The 17205-nt window shown below is 39.2% G+C and overlaps 1 protein-coding gene across 1 annotated transcript in view; it reads left to right on the top strand.

Moving 5' to 3' along the window:
* Positions 1 to 17205, top strand: part of MEGF9 (multiple EGF like domains 9) — a gene marked incomplete at its 5' end in the record, with an annotated part of 117732 nt that overhangs the window by 22039 nt on the left and 78488 nt on the right. The gene's annotated exons all lie outside the window — the stretch shown is intronic.

Below are 17205 nucleotides of genomic sequence, written 5' to 3'. Positions count from 1 at the left end.
CTTTATCTTAAAAAAAAAAAAAAGAAAGAAAGAAAGAAAAAGAAAATCACAACAAATAAATAGATAAAAACAATTTTTTTAAAGAAAATGCTGGTTCATGTGTGTGCATGTCCCAAACATCAACAGAATGGAGAAATGAAGGAGAGAAGAGATTGTGGTGTTACCATGCACCATAGGGATTGGGGGATGACTTCTTCTCTGTCTGTCTCTTTGGCTCTCCTTTGGGAGTACATGCCCCTTCAGTAATTAAAAAAAAAAAAGGGGGGGGGGAATTAAAAAGAGAAAGAATCAAGGTTGTGAAAAGCTTGGTTAGTTTTTACTTATATGTGATCAAGTTAGATAATATAATATTACCTAGGACCTCTTAGCTATAATTTCCGTCATTGACTCAACAAGTTTGATCTGCATTAAAGATATTTGCTTAGGGGCCAGCAGGTGGCATAGTGGTTAAGATGCTGGAATTCCCACATGGCTGACCATGGTTCGAGTCCTGGACCTGGTGACTTGCTTTCTCACTCTCCCTCTCTTTCTCTCTCTCTGTCTCTGGCAAAATTCATGTAAAAAAAAATAATAACAATAATAAATAAATAATTTTTTTTTAAAAAAAGATATTTGCTTAGTCTTAGTGAGTTGTGGTCCCCCCCCCCTTTTTTTTAATCGTCAGAGAGCATTTGTTCTCACTAGAGGGAGAGAGAGGGGAAAAGGGAAACCGTAACCCCTAATGGGGCATAGTTGTGCTGCACTCCTTTCTTCTCTGTTTCTCCATCCTACTGGAAGTTAGGGTATGCACACACATGTGCCTGATGTGTTTTTCAAGCCACAGGGCCCATGATTTGAACCTTGGTCAGCCATGTGGGATCTTATTTCTTTAACTACTAGTCTATGGGGCCAGCCCAATTGTGATTCTTAAGAAATGAAGATTACTGAACGTCGAAATCAGGAAAAGAGACTGTTCTGAGGCCCGACAAATCTTAAATAGGGTGGGGTGACATATTGAAGATTTCTTCAGGAGAGGCTGTAAGCATAGAGCTGGTTCTTTTTCAGACTCATTCTGTTTGGGGAATTTAAAGCATGACCTTAAAAATTAATTAAAATAGGCTATTGAAATAGATCTTGTTTAAATTGTGCAAAATTTGAATTCATGGCATTGTTTACAGTCTTCAGTAGTAGAAGATCTCGATATCTTCCTTTAAAGACAGAGAGCCCCTAAAATTTTGGTTTCAGTCTGTCCATATGTTTTGCAATTAGATCAGATGGGATTGCTTTTATATTGGTAATAGAGCAGCTGTTCTGTGTACTACCTTGCCAGGGAGACAGCCAAGCTCTATGGGAAGGGGAAATTTATTCATTTGGGAAAAGAAATGTATTCTGCCTAGTTACAGAGTAAACAGCAAAGAATAGAATGTTTTCAGCCTGGCTGGGGAATGTTAAATAACCTTTACTTAGTAAATTTTAGATTCTTTAGATAACTGATCTTGAAAACTTGTTTCAGTGTTGTGCAGTTTCTAGAAATTGGCATATGACTAGGGATCCTATTCTATTTTATTTCATTTACTTTTATTTATTTATTTATTTTTATTTTTATTTATTTGCAGTTTTGCTTTAGGATGCATGCACTCGCAGGAGAGACAGAGACAGTGAGAGGGAAAGTGAAAAATCACTCCCCAGGGGAGATAGCCACACAGTCATCTGTTCTCCTCCGTTCTCCTCCCGGGATCTTGCGCACACATGCACGCATGCCCAGTATGATTTTCAAGCCACCGGTTCCTGGACTCACACCACGATTGACTGTGTGGGAGTCTAGCGATGTAACCGCTATGCCATCTGCTGGCCCCTTATTATTTCTTTTTAAAAAGTCTAATGTTTTAACTTGATGTATATGAGCAGAAAGAAGAGGTTAGCAGTAGTATTGTTAACTGTAAAGAGAAAATCATATTCCCTAGGTCCTTTTAATTTTTTAAATGGTCTTTAAAGGTGAAGGTTCTTTAAAAATATTCTAGGAAAAGCTCAGGTGTTATCCACTCTGAAGGAAATTGGATGAAATGAATAGCGTTTTTACTTCTCTTGAGTCCTATCAATCACTTAGAGATATACAGTGGTAGTTTGGGAAGAGTTACTGGAAATAGAGGGGGAAAATAAAGGTTGCTTAGCTTTCCAACATGCTTATCCTACTTTATTTATGTATTGAGGCTTGATTAGAAGAAGACATGAGTTTTTTCTTATTGTAGATTTCTTGTTTGACTTTTCTTCGTGATAATCCTACAGTGGGTTTTGATTTCAGCTCTCTATGAACAGCTTCATTGGTATAGCCCACCATCTATGGAGGCTGTGGTTAATGAATAGTTATAATATGTACCAAAACACAAAGCATCCCAGCGTCAGGTATTATTATACTGAGTTGTTGGTATATTGCCTGCAAAACTATCCTGTTCAACTGGTTTTTGTTTTTTATGAAGTTAGTTTTTTGCTTCAACTTGTCCACAGAGGCAGGGCTGAATGGTCTAGCTACTTAGTAGAATGGCTGTCAGAAGAACCAAATCCCAATCCCAGTCTTTCTTTCCATTCACTTTGCGAATTCTCGAAGATTTTTTTTTTGAAAAGTAACACATGTGAATTACTTTGGGCTTTTCTCAAGCAAAGGTTTATAGAATTCAAGCTGCTCTCTAGTATTTTTTTTTTCCAGATTACATGGTTTATATTAGTTTATAGCGGAACAAGATAGCTTTGATTAGACACAACAAAGAAATAAACACATGCATTTACATGTGGCTTCTTTATACAACTATACTTTTATGTTATTTTATAGTTAATATATTTGTATAAGTTATAGGTAATTACATTATAGTATTTCCCAAAGGTTTGGAATCCTTTGGTATTATTTTTCTTCCCTTACTGCCTTGAGGAAATAAAATAATCTTTACTCCATATTAAACTCATAGTTGTGCTTTGTAAATTTTCTTATATTATTTTTGATCTGTTTAGAATAGATTCTACTTCATTTTTTAATGGCTGTAGAAATAACATATGTTCATTTTAGGAAATGTAAAGAAGTGTAAAGATAAAAATGAACCCAGAGATAGCTAAAGATAGCATTTTAGTGGTAACTACAGAATTTTTACATCAATATTTATTTTATTCCCGGATGTTTGTTTGAAATTGCTCTTTAACATAAAACATTTCAAACATTCTAACATTTTGAAATGTGACAACTTTCAACTGAAGTTGAAAATAGTACTTTAGGGGGCCAGCAGGTGGTGTGGTGGTTAAGGTGCTTGGATTCTCACATGGCCAATTGTGGTTCGAGTCCCAGACCTGGCAGCTTGCATTCTCTTTCTCTCTCTCTCTCTGGTGAGCATGCATACCTTATGGCAAATTAAAATAATAATAATAATAATAAATAGAATTAAATAAATGATTTTTAAGAAAAAGAAAATAGTACTTCGGTACTACTACTATAATTTAAATTTTCAAACTTTGAGTGCTTATTATGTTCAACTACCATATTAGGTTCTTCCTAATAGTTATAGGGGGAAAAATGATCTCATAAAACTTTTTATTACTGACTGGGTTTAGTATTTTATGACTGCATCTATTGCTCCATTTCTCACAGCAATAAATGAGATCATCTATTTGTTAGAACAACATAAATGTGAATTGAATTTACCATGTTTTTTAAATACGATATGAAGCAAATTAAAATGGGAAAAAAATCCACCCCTTTTACATTATCTGTCATGCCATATCGGTAGCATGTGAATCTGTTGTGAACAGTGATCTGAAGCTTCTTTTGATGCTTCAGTTGAAACTTGGTCCTCTTTGGCAGAACCAAACCAGTGGTTATTTTTCTTGTGTCTGCTCTAGCACACTATGATTTTCCTTGGGTTTAAGTGGCCTGAAAGCCCAGAGCAATCTGGAACCAAGCCAGGTGTTGGTATTTTCAATCCTGTGGTGAGAAAAGACAAGGTGCCCATCTGCCTGGCTCAGACATTGCCAAAGGCCTAGGTGCCGTGCTAAAGAATATGCCAAAAGGATGACTCTGGCCTTCAGGAAACTGATATCTGCTTCACACAATGATCTAGTCTCTGAATTTTGAACTTTGAAATCAAAGCAATAATGGACCATCGCATTATTAAGAGAGAACTAAATTAAATTATTGCGGGTAAAACATGTAATTCAGCAGTACTTAATAATCGGCACATAGGGACCAGCAGTTAGCGTAATGGCTATGTCGCTGGACTCCCACGTAGTCGACCGTGGTTCGAGTCCCAGACCCAGTGGCTTAAACTCACGCCAGGCGCGTGTGCGTGCGTGCCCAAGATCCCGAGAGGAGAATGGAGGAGAAGGGATTGCGGCGTGGCCATCCCCCCTGGAGGGTGATTTCTCGCTTTCTATCTCTCTGTCTGTCTGGCAAGCGCACGTGCCCTATAGCAAAAACCTCTCCAAAAAAAAATAGTAATAATAATCGGCACATAGATGAATAATCAGCACATAGTAAACCCTCAAAGTCAGCTCTCATTATTATTAATATAATTTTTATTCCAATTTCATACTGTTTAAAAAGCAGCAAAGAGAGCTTTGTTAATTCTAGATTAATCAATTTACCTGCTTTTTTAACACAGTCTGTAGACTAGTAACACATTGGTGGTCAGGAAAGGATGTGTATTGTCATAGATCAGTGCTCTCTAGTAGGGAGTTCTAAGACAAGTATGTTTGAGGTAAAGACAAATGTGCTTGAGGAAAAGGTTACTTCTTATCCTTCCAGAATGGCCCAGATCAAGCCAGAAGTACCCTGTGCTATGTTGCTAGATAAAGGCCTAGGTGCTGTGCTTAAGAATATGACAGAGAGTGGCTCTGGCCCTCCAGAAATTGGTACCTACCTTATGTAAAGATCTCTAGTCTCTGAACAGCAGTAATAGTACTGCTCAGAACTGGACTGAAGTAATAACTGGACATTATTTTCAAAAAGCCAAGGAAAAATAGGATTCCAGGGAATCCCTGAAACAGCCTTTGTCCAGTTCTAGTAGGTATATGTTCCTCTGAGATCTTCGGTAGCTATCAGGCCCTAGCCACAACGACCTAATAAAGTGAAAATAAAATTGGGCCTATAAAAAGATATGAGAATGGAACATATCAGTAACATGCTGAAAATTTTTTTTTTAGAGGTTTTTGCTATAGGGCGCATGCGCTCGCCAGACAGAGAGAGACAGAGAGACAGAAAGCGAGAAATCACCCCCCCAAGCGGGGATGGCCACGCTGCAATCCCTTCTCCTCCATTCTCCTCTCGGGATCTTGAGCATGCACGCACATGCACCCGGCTGAGTTTTAAGCCACCGGGTTCAGGACTCGAACTGCGATTGACTACGTGGGAGTCCAGCGACATAGCCATTATGCCAACTGCTGGTCCCACACGCTGAAATTTTTTAAAGCACGCCAAATACAACATACACATTTGAATGCATGTTACATAATCTCCCTGGGCTTCAATACAATCCTCTGTAAGATGAGTATAATAGAACCTACGTAATAGGGTCCTTGAGTATTAGACCTAGAATTCAAACCCGGCTGTCTGACTCAAAAGTCTGTGTCTTTTCCCCCACTTTGACTAAACTGTAGCACTGCCAAAGCAGATGGGAGTGGCTGAAACTTAAGTAAAGCACTCAGAAGTTACAGAGCACATTTTGGGTTCTGTTTGTGTCACCTCCCCTAACTCTTCAGCAAACTCATACATTGTCTCTCTCAGCACTGGTCCTGAGTTGTACACAGTGACCCAGGTTTGCTACTATGAAAATCAAAAGCAGATCGAAGAAAGCTTCTCTAAGGTAGATAAGGGTGTGGAGCAGGGGTGGGGAGAGGAGGTAGTGGTAGAGATGAACTGAGGGGAAAGAGGCAGAAACACATGGTAAATGGAAAGCAGAAGTGAAGAGTAACTATGAGATGTGTATTTGGTGCCAGGATTGGTGCTAACAGAGACAATGTCATGCCTATTAGCATTTGGCACGTAATACTACACACACTGAAATGGTCATATTGATTGTTCTTGGCTGGGCAATAAAATCTTTCATCTTTAACTCAATATAGACTATATCAAGATGCTGATACATAATAATATGTTTTAGAAAAAAAAAAAAAAGGAAAAGTGATATTTGACAACATTAAAGCCATAGAAGAATATCAATCTTTCAAATGTGATTCTTTCGTCACTCACCTCAGGATTCATTCCTCCTCCCCATTTCTCCTCACTCAAAAGTTAGTTACCAGTCAGATCAAACAAAGGAGCAGCTACCATTTGAAATATAGATCCAGCCTTACCTGATCTGCCTGTAAAACACATTGATAGATGACATGCAAAATTTTGGAGGAATTTTACTTATTAGAATGAAATAGCTTCAGTTTGTATGGTATCTATATTCAGCAATAATAATTACATCCTGCATATACACAGTACAGTAGTCAAGTTGAACTATAAACATAGAGAATACATATACAATGCAAAACCTAGTTATGTCATTTTCCTAGCTGATAGTTTAATATAGGCATAGTATTTGTATTTCAATATAATTCTCCTACTAATCACTATTAAGTGGCCCCACCAACAATGCTCAGCTTCTTTAATGTGACTTAAAACTTGTCTATGTAGACCAGCAGATGACATAATAGTTACGTTGCTAGAGTCCCATGTAGTCAACTGTGGTTCAAGTCTGGGATCTGGTATCTTAAAACTCATGCTAGGCATGTGTGCGTGTGTGCCCAAAATCCTGAGAGGAGAAGGGATTGTGGAATGGCCATCCCTCCTGGGAGATGATTTCTTGCTTTCTGTCTCTGTCTCTCTGGTGAACACACGTGTGCCATATAGCAAAAATCTCTCTAAAAACAAATAGACAAACGCTTGTCTATGACCTCTTTCTGTCCTCTTTTCCTTACCCCTTCTGCTTTAAACTCCAACAGAATCAAATCGTTCATATTTTCCCCATATACTATGTTTATCATCCTTATTAGTAACAAAAAAAAAATCATCTGTGTAGTTCTTACTCTTTGTCACCTAGTAAGAGCTTTACATAGATTAACATGATCTCATTAATTCTCAAAACAACCTAATAAAGTTCCTAACTAAGCAGGAATTGAGGTTTTGAGAGATGACATACGCTGAGCAAGATTTATAGCTAGTGAAATGTACAACCTTGATTCAAATTCAGATGTGTCTAGTCTCAGAGTCCCTCCTCTTAATCAGTAAGCTAAATGTACTTTCCTTATTTTGCTTTTTCTGTCCCTTCTGCCTGGAATGCCCTTCTCTCCAGTTCAAGTAGAAGTCTTGATTTTAAGCAACAGAAATAAGTGCTTATTAATTTAATCAGAAATGGGATTTATTCAAAGGATATTGAGAACCAGATGGTAGTGCAGTACTGATGCAAGCTGGCCCATGAAGGAAGGTCTTGGGTTCATGTCCTGAGACCTCTCTATACTTGAGGGGTGTGCTTGTAAATGCCTGTGATCTGAACTGGCTGAGGCTCAGGGTGAATTGTGGTGTGAAGACCCTGCTGGGGAGGAGACAGTCTCTCTCTCACGGAAGAAATAAATTAACTACTTAAAAAAATTATTGAAGAGCTCACAGAACCTGCAGGGAAATCAAATTCAGGCCATGGGTCTAGGGGTAAAACCCATTAATGGGCATCAAATTTGCCAGTTACATTACTGCTGAGCGTTAGATTCTATGGTTTGTATTATCAACACTGCTAACCCTGGATGCTGGATACAAGAGCAAATATTACTACCAGTTGTTATACTGCATCTATTTCCCCTCTGCCACCAGGGAGAGGGCAATTATACTCATTCCTTTGACTCATTCGTTTGTAATTCCAAGCCAGATGAGGGTGTATCTGATTGTTGGAACTTTAGTCATTTGCCCATGTCCTGGCTTTGGGGAAGGCCAAGAAAACAATAATATGACATCACAAACTTCTGGAGTGTTAAAGCATAAAATAATGGAGAATGCCCCCAAATAGGAAGAGATTCTGAGGTAATGGGAAATCATATCCTTACTAGGCTGCCAAAGAGAATGACAGATATCTACCGCACCTCTTTCCTTGGCTACTTGACCAACTTACACATATTTGTCCTTGAAAAACATCTCTGCAGCCTCCTGCTATTGTTCCTTATACCTTCTAACATTACTGGGCTTTTTTTTTTTTTTCCTTGTAGCACACTTGTGCTTGCTAGAGAAAGAGAAAGGGAAGGTGAGGAATAATTCCCAGGAGGGATGCCCATACCACAATCCCTTCTTTATTTTCCACTTGGGATTTCAGTCATGCACACACATGTGCCCCGTGTGATTTTCAAGCCACTGGGTTTAGGACTGGAACCGTGCAGTAGGCCATGTGAAATCTAGCTGCCTTAACTTTCATAGCACTTCCTGGCCCACTGTACATATTTTTTGATTACTTGCTTTCTAAGGACTTTTATTTTAAGTATTACTCATTTATGTAAGTTACTCCTCTATAGTTGTGCTCTCAATTAGACTATAGGCCATGTCTTTTTATTTAATTTCCTTAATAAGAAAAGGAGACAGAGTGACATGCAGACAACACAGACTTCCAAAAGTGCCCTGTCACACTGTAGTCCTCCTCCAGGTCTTCTAGCCAGCCAGTATTGACAGGTGCAACTTGGTGTGTAAAGGCCTGCCTAGGATCTGAACCTTGGGCCTTCTCATACGGCTCCAGTATTGTGCAGTGGTGCTTTACCTACCACCTGCATTACTGCAGCTGGGCCTATGCTACGCCTTACTGATATTTTCATTCCCTATCATTTACCTGAGATAGTGTTCAGCATGTAGTAAATAATAAATAATTGAACTACACTGAAGCATACAACTTTCCCACCTACCAACACTAGAATGGAAGTTGTGTAAAGGCAGAGATTTTTGTCTCTCTCACTCTTTTTCTTTAAATCACTGTATGCCCAGCACCTAGAATAATTTTTAGCATGTAGTAGGTCTTCAGTAAATATTGAATAAGTGAATTCTCTCAAACAGTAAAATATTTATCTCTGGGAATGGTACTGTCAGAAAGACCTTTGAATGTAAATGGCAAATTCAAAGAACTATGTCATCATTTTCAACTAGGCCACAAACATTAGTAGGACAGAAACTGTCTTACTCATCTTTGGTTACCTCTTGCTCCTCTCTAGAAGCAATAACCAGAAAAGGACAAATTGGAATTCTTTCCAGACCTATCACCACAGTCACTAGCCGCAAAAATGGCCTGAAGTGCCATAGCTACACAACGAGAAGCCCTGTTTTTGGTCCTCTCTTGTATTATCAGTTATATCCGGAGATTGTATCTGTTCAGGGAAGAAAAGGCTATTGGGCAAACTGTCTTGTATACCTGTGTTTTCCAAAGTATAACCTAGGGCACTAGCATCTCACTTTGAAGAAGGGGAGGCTCATAATTGTGAAATGACTTGTACGAGGGCAGTGGAATAGCTGAGCTGTACTGTAGACCAGAGTTCTGTGGCCTTTAGAAGTTAGCGTTTTGGTGGAAACAAAAGCACAATTCAGTCAAGCTGAAAGAGAGCTTTTGTTTAAGTGAACTTAAAAATCATTATTATTAATGATTGCTATCATCTCTGGAGCAAGACTACCTATATTTGAATTCTTTTCTTTACCACTTACTGTGTGGCCTTGGGCTATGCCTTAGTTTCTTCATCTGTAAAATGAGCAAAATAATAGTATGTATCTCACAAGGTTATTATAAGGATTAAATAATCACATAATTAAAGCACTTAAAGCGCCTGGCATAAGTTGGCCTTCTAAATGCTTAATTTTGAAAGATTATCATATTTATGGGGCCAGCACGTGGCATGGTGGCTAAGGCACTGGACTTCCACATGACTGACTATAGTTTCAGTGCTAGCCCCAGCAGCTTGAAAATCACGCCAGGCACATGTGCATATGTGCCCAAAGTTCTGAGAGGCGAATGGAGGAGAAGGAATTGCAGCATTGCGAGTCCCCAGGGTGTGATTTCTCACTTCCCCTCACTCTGTATCTCTCTCTCTCCTCTTCTATAAGTATATGTGCCCTAAGACAAAAACATTTTAAGAAGTCGTATTTTAAATATCTGTCTACCTTTATCACATCCAACCCTTTCAATTCTTCACTACCCATAGTATTTTCGATTCTGATATATAATAACTTAAATTTTTTTTTTTTTTTTTTTTTGCCAAAAATCATGTCTCCACTGGAGATAGACGAGAGAGAGGAGAGGAAATGAGAAAGCATCCCCACCATGGGAGATGGTCATGCTGAAATTCCTTCTCCTCCACTTCTCCTCCTTTCAGGATTTTGGGCATGCATGCACAAGCTCCCAGTGTGTTTCTTCAGACCACCAGATCCAGGGCTCAGACTGCTCAGTTGGTCACGTGGGATTCAGCCACCTTAACCACCAGGCCGTAGATGGCTGCAAGTGCTACCTACCATTTCTATAAACGAGGAACTTGAGTCTAAGATGAGGTTAAGTTATTTACCCAGTAGTCACATGACTGGGAAGTGCTGGTAAGCTGGAATTCAAACCCAAATATATCTTATTTTTAACTCTTATATCATGGCAAAATAACATATTAAAAGTAGATAGACTTTTATGTGTTCTAGTGTACTCTTCTAACCACTAGCAATTTCAACACAGCTTTTTCTCCCTTATACCTTTGCTTCCCTTTTCTGTCCATAACGCAGGTGTGTTTACTGCCCTCTTCATTTTTGTCTTGATTCTTTATAGTCGAAAGTATGTACTTTACCTCAAAGAATAAAGCGTATCCTCACATACTACTCTGCCCATTTTAATTTTGATTTCATTTGTGTTATTCACCCAACTGATCTGTACAGTGTGGATTGGTTTCTAGAGAAGACATGGATATCTGTTACAGGTCAGATAAGTAACTTGTACATTAGTCAGGATAGTGTTTAAGGGCAAATAACACATCTAAACACTAAGGTATAAAAGATGAAACACAGGTTGGCCAAAAATACAGTAGAGACAATGGCAAATAATGGTACTGAATTGCTGTAAAACTTTACAATGTAGTAATGTACTTTTCCGTGTTTTTAATCATTTTTTAACTTGTGCATGAAACTTCGGAAAAATTCTAAATGGTCTTTAGACTTTTGTTGCTCCTAAAAGAGAAGTTAAATGTATCGTTTTAGAGAACTCTTTTTCTAGCATTTGGCATTTCTTGTTAATAGCAGGCCTTTTAAGTATTCATCAGAAAGTAGAGATTTCTCTTTGCTCTATTCCTTTCAGTTGATAATCTCGTGTAATAAAGTACCTACTTAGAAATACACTTAAGTCAGCGACTGAGTAGATCTCAGACTAAAGCCACAAGTGTCACGATGCTTTACCTTCCATTTCCTTATGGCATAACCAATCTGCAATGGTTGCCTCCCTCTGCTCTTTTTTTTGTTAACCAGACACCATTTCAGATCCTCTTTTCTCTGAGTTTATTTTTTTCTTGCCATGTTCAAATTGGCCTTCAACTATGCTTCACTAAGATGGTTCAGCTTGACTTTGCATTAATTTTTCCTTGAGTAATAGGAAAAGAGATCTACTTTTGCCAATAAATTTGTATTGAGCTTTCCATAGGAACAAAATAAGGTTCTTTTACTTTATTCATCAATCTTTGTTAACTACCCACCATGCACCTGGTGCTGGGCTATGCAGATGTTCAAAGAGAGACAGGACATAGTGGAAGATATAGAAAGAGCACAGAATGGGGGATGAGCAGTTAGCGTAATGGCTATGTTGTTGGACTCCCATGTAGTTGACTGCGGTTTGAGTCCTGGACCCGGTGGCTTAAACTCATGCCGGGTGCATGTGCGTGCGTGCCCAAGATCCCGAGAGGAGAATGGAGGAGAAGGGATTGCAGCATGACCATCCCCTCTGGGGGGTGATTTTTCGCTTTCTGTCTCTCTGTCTCTCTGTTTTTCTGGCGAGCGCACACACCCTATAGCAAAAACCTCTCAACACCCCCCTTTTACCAAAAAAAAAAACCTCTCAACCCCCCCCCCCCAAAAAAAAAAAAAAAAAAACAGAAAGAAAGAAAAGAAAAAGAAAGAAAGAAAGAGCACAGAGTGGTAGGTTCCATCCCAGGAATATGCACAGGTAGGTACTGTAGGAGCAAAGAGGGAGTCCTCATCTGAACATTTAGCAGGTAAAGGAGGATGTTAGGGAAGGTTTTCTTTTCTTTTTAATAAGGTTTTTGCTGTAGGGCACTTGTACTCACCAGAGAGAGAAGAGGGAGAAAGTGAGAAGGAAAGTGAGAAATCACCCTTCATGGATTGCTGTAATTCAATCCCTTCTCCACCATTCTCCTCCTGGGACTTTGGGTATACACACACACATGTCTGGTGTGACTTTTTGTCTTCAAGTCTGGGATTCAAACTGTGGTCGGCCTTAACTGTGGGAATCTGGTGCCTTAACTACAGCACCACCTGCTGGCCCCAGGGACTGCTTTCTGGTGGCAGTTTTTTCTTTTTTCTTATTTTTTAATTTTAAATTTATTTCTTAACATTCATTCACTGCACATCATTACAGTATACAAAATGAGATTTTCCAACCAGTATACACTGTATATTGGCTCAGTCAAGGATATTACCACCTGACTGGTAGAAGTTTTTTCTAAGCTGAAGCTTGAAAACAAATAGGAATTACCCAGGTGGTGGATGAAGAAGGCACTTCAGAAGAAGGAAGTTGCTATGTGAAAAAGTACAGAGGTAAGAGAATCCGTGCATGGCCTGTTTAGGGAACTGAAGTCCTGAGTGGCTCCAGTGGAGGAGGAAAGGATATGTGAGGGTGGGATAGGGAATGGTGAGATTAAGGATAGATGCTGGGTCATTGTCAAATCATGAAGTGCTCTCCATGCTGTGCTCAGAGGTTTATTCTGAAAGCCACAAAGAAGTATGAACCAGGAAGTCACGTGGCAAGGTTTATGTTTTGGAAAGATCAGTGTGGCACTGCCGTGTACTTATGAAAGTATAAATGATCCCCAGCATAGATAATTAGAGGCCACTCTCTGTCTTTTTAAACCTTTCCAGCATTAATTTTGAATTAAAGGGTTTATGTGCATAGATAGTATAATAATAGAGGGGGACATGAATTAGTGTTCTATCTGCTTTTATTAAGCAACATTTGAAACCAATTTTGCTTGTTGGTATAACATATAGACTTAGATGACTAAATTTAGGACCTGAAAAATCAAGCTAACAATGGGTGCTGAAAGCACAGGGAAGGAATTTACTAACGTTAATTGTTAAAATAGTCATTAGAATAGCAACTTATTTGTTTTCCATATATTTAGGGAACTTTTGATAAAATGCACTTAATCCTACTTTATGTAAATTATAATCTTGGTGAGGAGCTTTGGTTAGCATGAATATTTGAAATCTGACTTTCTTAAGGGATCAATGACCTTGTTATCATGTACAAAAATCTAAGAAAATATACCTATGAGAATACCATAATGACATTTTAAAACTTTTTTATGGGGGCCAGTAGGTGGCATGGAGGTTAACACACTAGGTCTCATGTGGCTGACTGCATAGTTTGAGTCTTGAATTGGTGGCTTGAAAATCAAGTCAGGTGCGTGTGTATATACCTAAGATCCTGAGAGGAGAATGGAGGAGGAGGGATTGTGGCATGGCCAACTGCTCTGGAGGGTGGTTTCTTTCTCTCTCTCTTTCTTGGGTGAGCACATGCGCCCTATAGCAGAAACTAGAGAAAGAAAAATATATATACATACATAGAAAAATTTGGGAACCAGCAGTTAGCGTAATGGCTATGTCGCTGGACTCCCGCGTAGTCGACCGCGGTTCGCGTCTCGGACCCGGTGGCTTAAAACTCACGCCGGGCGTGTGTGCGTGCGTGCCCAAGATCCCGAGAGGAGAATGGAGGAGAAGGGATTGCGCCCTTCTTGTGCTTGTCATTCATCTGGATAACCATCAGCCATAGTTAATCCTGTCTCAGTCACACCCCCATCCATTTACCTTTCTCCTTACCTGTATTATTTTGAAAATACATACCAGACATGATATCATTTAATCTATGAATATTTCAGAATATATTTTTGAAAGGTAAGACTTCTATTTTTTTAAAGAATTATTTTATTCAACTTTATTTTATTTATTTAAATTTGACCAGAAAGGGACAGAGTGAGAGGCAGAGAGAGAAAGAGGGAAAGTGAGAAAGCAAGCCTCCAGGTCTGGGACTTGAACTGCGTTCGGCCATATGGGAGTTCAGTGCCCTTAACCACCATGCCACCTGCCAGCCCCAATAAGACTTCTATTTTAAATCATGTCTTAATAAAACAATAATTCTTGATGTTAAATATGAGGGGACTGTAAACATTTGTACAATAGAAAAGTGGAATTGAGTATGAGTTCATTTGACGCAAAAGTTTTTGAAATGCATACATAGTTTTCATAATATGTATCTTTTTAAAAGAGAATTATTTCATTTAACTTTATTTTTTAATTTGACCACAGAGGGATAAAATGAGAGAGAGAAAGACAGAGAAAGTAGGAAAGCAAGCCACCAGGTGTGGGACTCGAACCATGATTGGCCATGTGGGAGTTCAGCACCCTTAACCACCATACCATCTGCTGGCCCATAATATGTATCTTTCATAAACTTTTTGAAGGTCTCTCACAGTCAAAAAGACACTTGATGATTAGAGGAAAGGATTGTTTTTTTAAAAAATTTTATCATTATTATTATTTTTAATTTGACCAGAGAGAGAGAAAAAGTGAGAAAGCAAGCCACCAGGTCTGGGACTCAAACGGCAGTCAGTCATAAGGGAGTCCGGAGCCTTAACCGTCATGCTACTCATTGGTCCCTAAGAATTCTTTAAAAAAAAAAAAAATCTAAAGATGTGATTTTGAATATATACAACAGTTAACAAAGTAGGGTAATGACGTTTTATGTACCTATCATCCACTTAGCCATAACCCCATGGCCAATCCTGCCTCGTTCATACCTCATCCGTTTTGGGGGAGAAGTAATAAAAATTGGTGGCTTTTTTGTTGTTAAGATATTTAGCAATGCCAGAAACAATGCCATAATATAGACCAACTGTGGATAAAAACTAGCAACATAAGAATTGTTTGACTTGTTTGGGTAGGGTAGGGTAGAAATTATTATTTAGTTTTTACATGTGAGGAAAATGTGACGTAAAGAAGTGAGTTGTTGGGACCAGCAGTTAACGTAATGCCTATGTCGCTGGACTCCCATGTAGTCGACCGCGGTTCGCGTGCGTGCCCAAGATCCCAAGAGGAGAACAGAGGGGAAGGGATTGCGGTGTGGCCATCCCCCTTGAGGAGTGATTTCTCGCTTTCTGTCTCTGTCTCTCTCTGTCTGGCGAGCGCACCGCCCTATAGCAAAAACCTCTCCAAAAAAAAAAAAAAAAGAAGTGATTTGTTGATGGTCATAGAAGCTGCAGACAATGTGTGCTGCAATTTCTCATTTGAACAGTGCTTGTTCCATAGTATTTATTGAATTCAAGAAACTTACTCTTTATTTTTCTTTTAAAATGTCTATGGCCCACCTTATTTTTACAGCAAGGGCTTTCTTATCTTTGATCATCTAATTATCTTTTGTTATGTTAAGACTTAAAGTATTTTCCTCCTCCTCTGTTCGAGCCTAATTTTTAGCTGGTGGGATGACTTCAGGGCTAATACTGAGGAAATTTTGGTCTCCAGCAGAGGTTCCGTTGCCACTGTGAAAACAACGCAGGCAAAACGGTCTATTGATAGTGGAACTTTTCATTATAAAAAGTTCTTTTCAAATTCCAGGATATTGGTTGCTTGGTCACTGAAGAGTCTGTACTACTATTCACTAGCACCCTGGGTGTCTGAGCAAACCTGGTTAGGAATGTACTGCTCATTTTGAACAAGAAGAAAAGAAGTGAGAAGCAGCTTCAAACATTGCATCACGCAAGGCAAACGTTCTACATGTGATATCTGGTTGATTAAGAAAAAAATTAGTCTTTTAGACTTAAACCCTGACATAAACATAGCTCTCATTTTGAACAGTGTCATCTTTGATGACAGCCACACATCTTCTAACGTACACACACGGACTCCAGAGGGCACTGATGACAGCTCATTGCTTTCCTGGTTTCCAGGGTGAGTAAAGTCGTTTAGTGTGTCAGATCTGTTGTTGTCAACCAAATATCCCCATATACCTACCTTCTTTATTCCCATGCTTTCATTTTAAGCTCACAAACCTCATCATGTTCCCAAAGTTTTATATACTGTCCACTTGACAGTTAGCAGAATTGATAGTGCTGATGAAGTATGATTTTGACAGTGGTTCAGTTATATATCTGGACTGTTCCTTCCCCTGGGCTTTCCAAATGAGGGAGCCCAGCATGCACTCCCACTGGAAAATATCTGAGTGGGCAGAGCCATTCGCCACATTGCCCTCATTGTCTGCCTTTGTTTACTCAGCTGAAAAGCAGTACTTGCCTCTCACACAGCCAGGCATGAATCTCAAGGTCTCCGAAGCTGTTAAAATGGGTAGAAAAATTATTTTGTGAAAGGAAAGGATGACGATTGATATCAGATATTGACATAATGTGTAAGTGAAGGTGCTCTGTTAGGGGAGAGCCCAGTGACTTTAGATAGCTATAAAGTACATTCCTGGTAATATTTTTATGGGTTTGTTTTATTAGGATCTTTGATTTTATATAATTTCTCTACTATCCGGGAAAGAGATACTGATGATTCACTGGCAAATATGATTTGCTGGTACTATAATTAAAAATAAATAGGTTTTGGGAACCAGCAGTTAGCGTAATGGCTATGTCGCTGGACTCCCACGTAGTCAACCATGGTTTGCGCCCCGGACCTGGTGGCTTAAAACTCACGCTGGGTGCGTGTGCATGCGTGCCCAAGATCCCGAGAGGAGAATGGAGGAGAAGGGATTGCGGCATGACCATCCCCTCTGGGGGGTGATTTCTCGCTTTCTGTCTCTATGTCTCTCTCTGTCTGTCTGGTGAGTGCACACGCCCTATAGCAAAAACCTCTCCAATCAATCAATCAATCAATCAATAAATAGGTGATGAAGTATGATTTTGACAGTGGTTCAGTTATATATCTGGACTGTTCCTTCCCCTGGGCTTTCCAAATGAGGGAGCCCAGCATGCACTCCCACTGGAAAATATCTGAGT

This window comes from Tupaia chinensis, unplaced genomic scaffold (genome assembly GCF_000334495.1).
Source record: "Tupaia chinensis unplaced genomic scaffold, TupChi_1.0 Scaffold000455_1, whole genome shotgun sequence".
Classification (NCBI taxonomy): domain Eukaryota; kingdom Metazoa; phylum Chordata; class Mammalia; order Scandentia; family Tupaiidae; genus Tupaia; species Tupaia belangeri.
The sequence above is the reverse complement of the archived record's forward strand: the minus strand, read 5'-3'. Positions and strand labels throughout refer to the sequence as shown.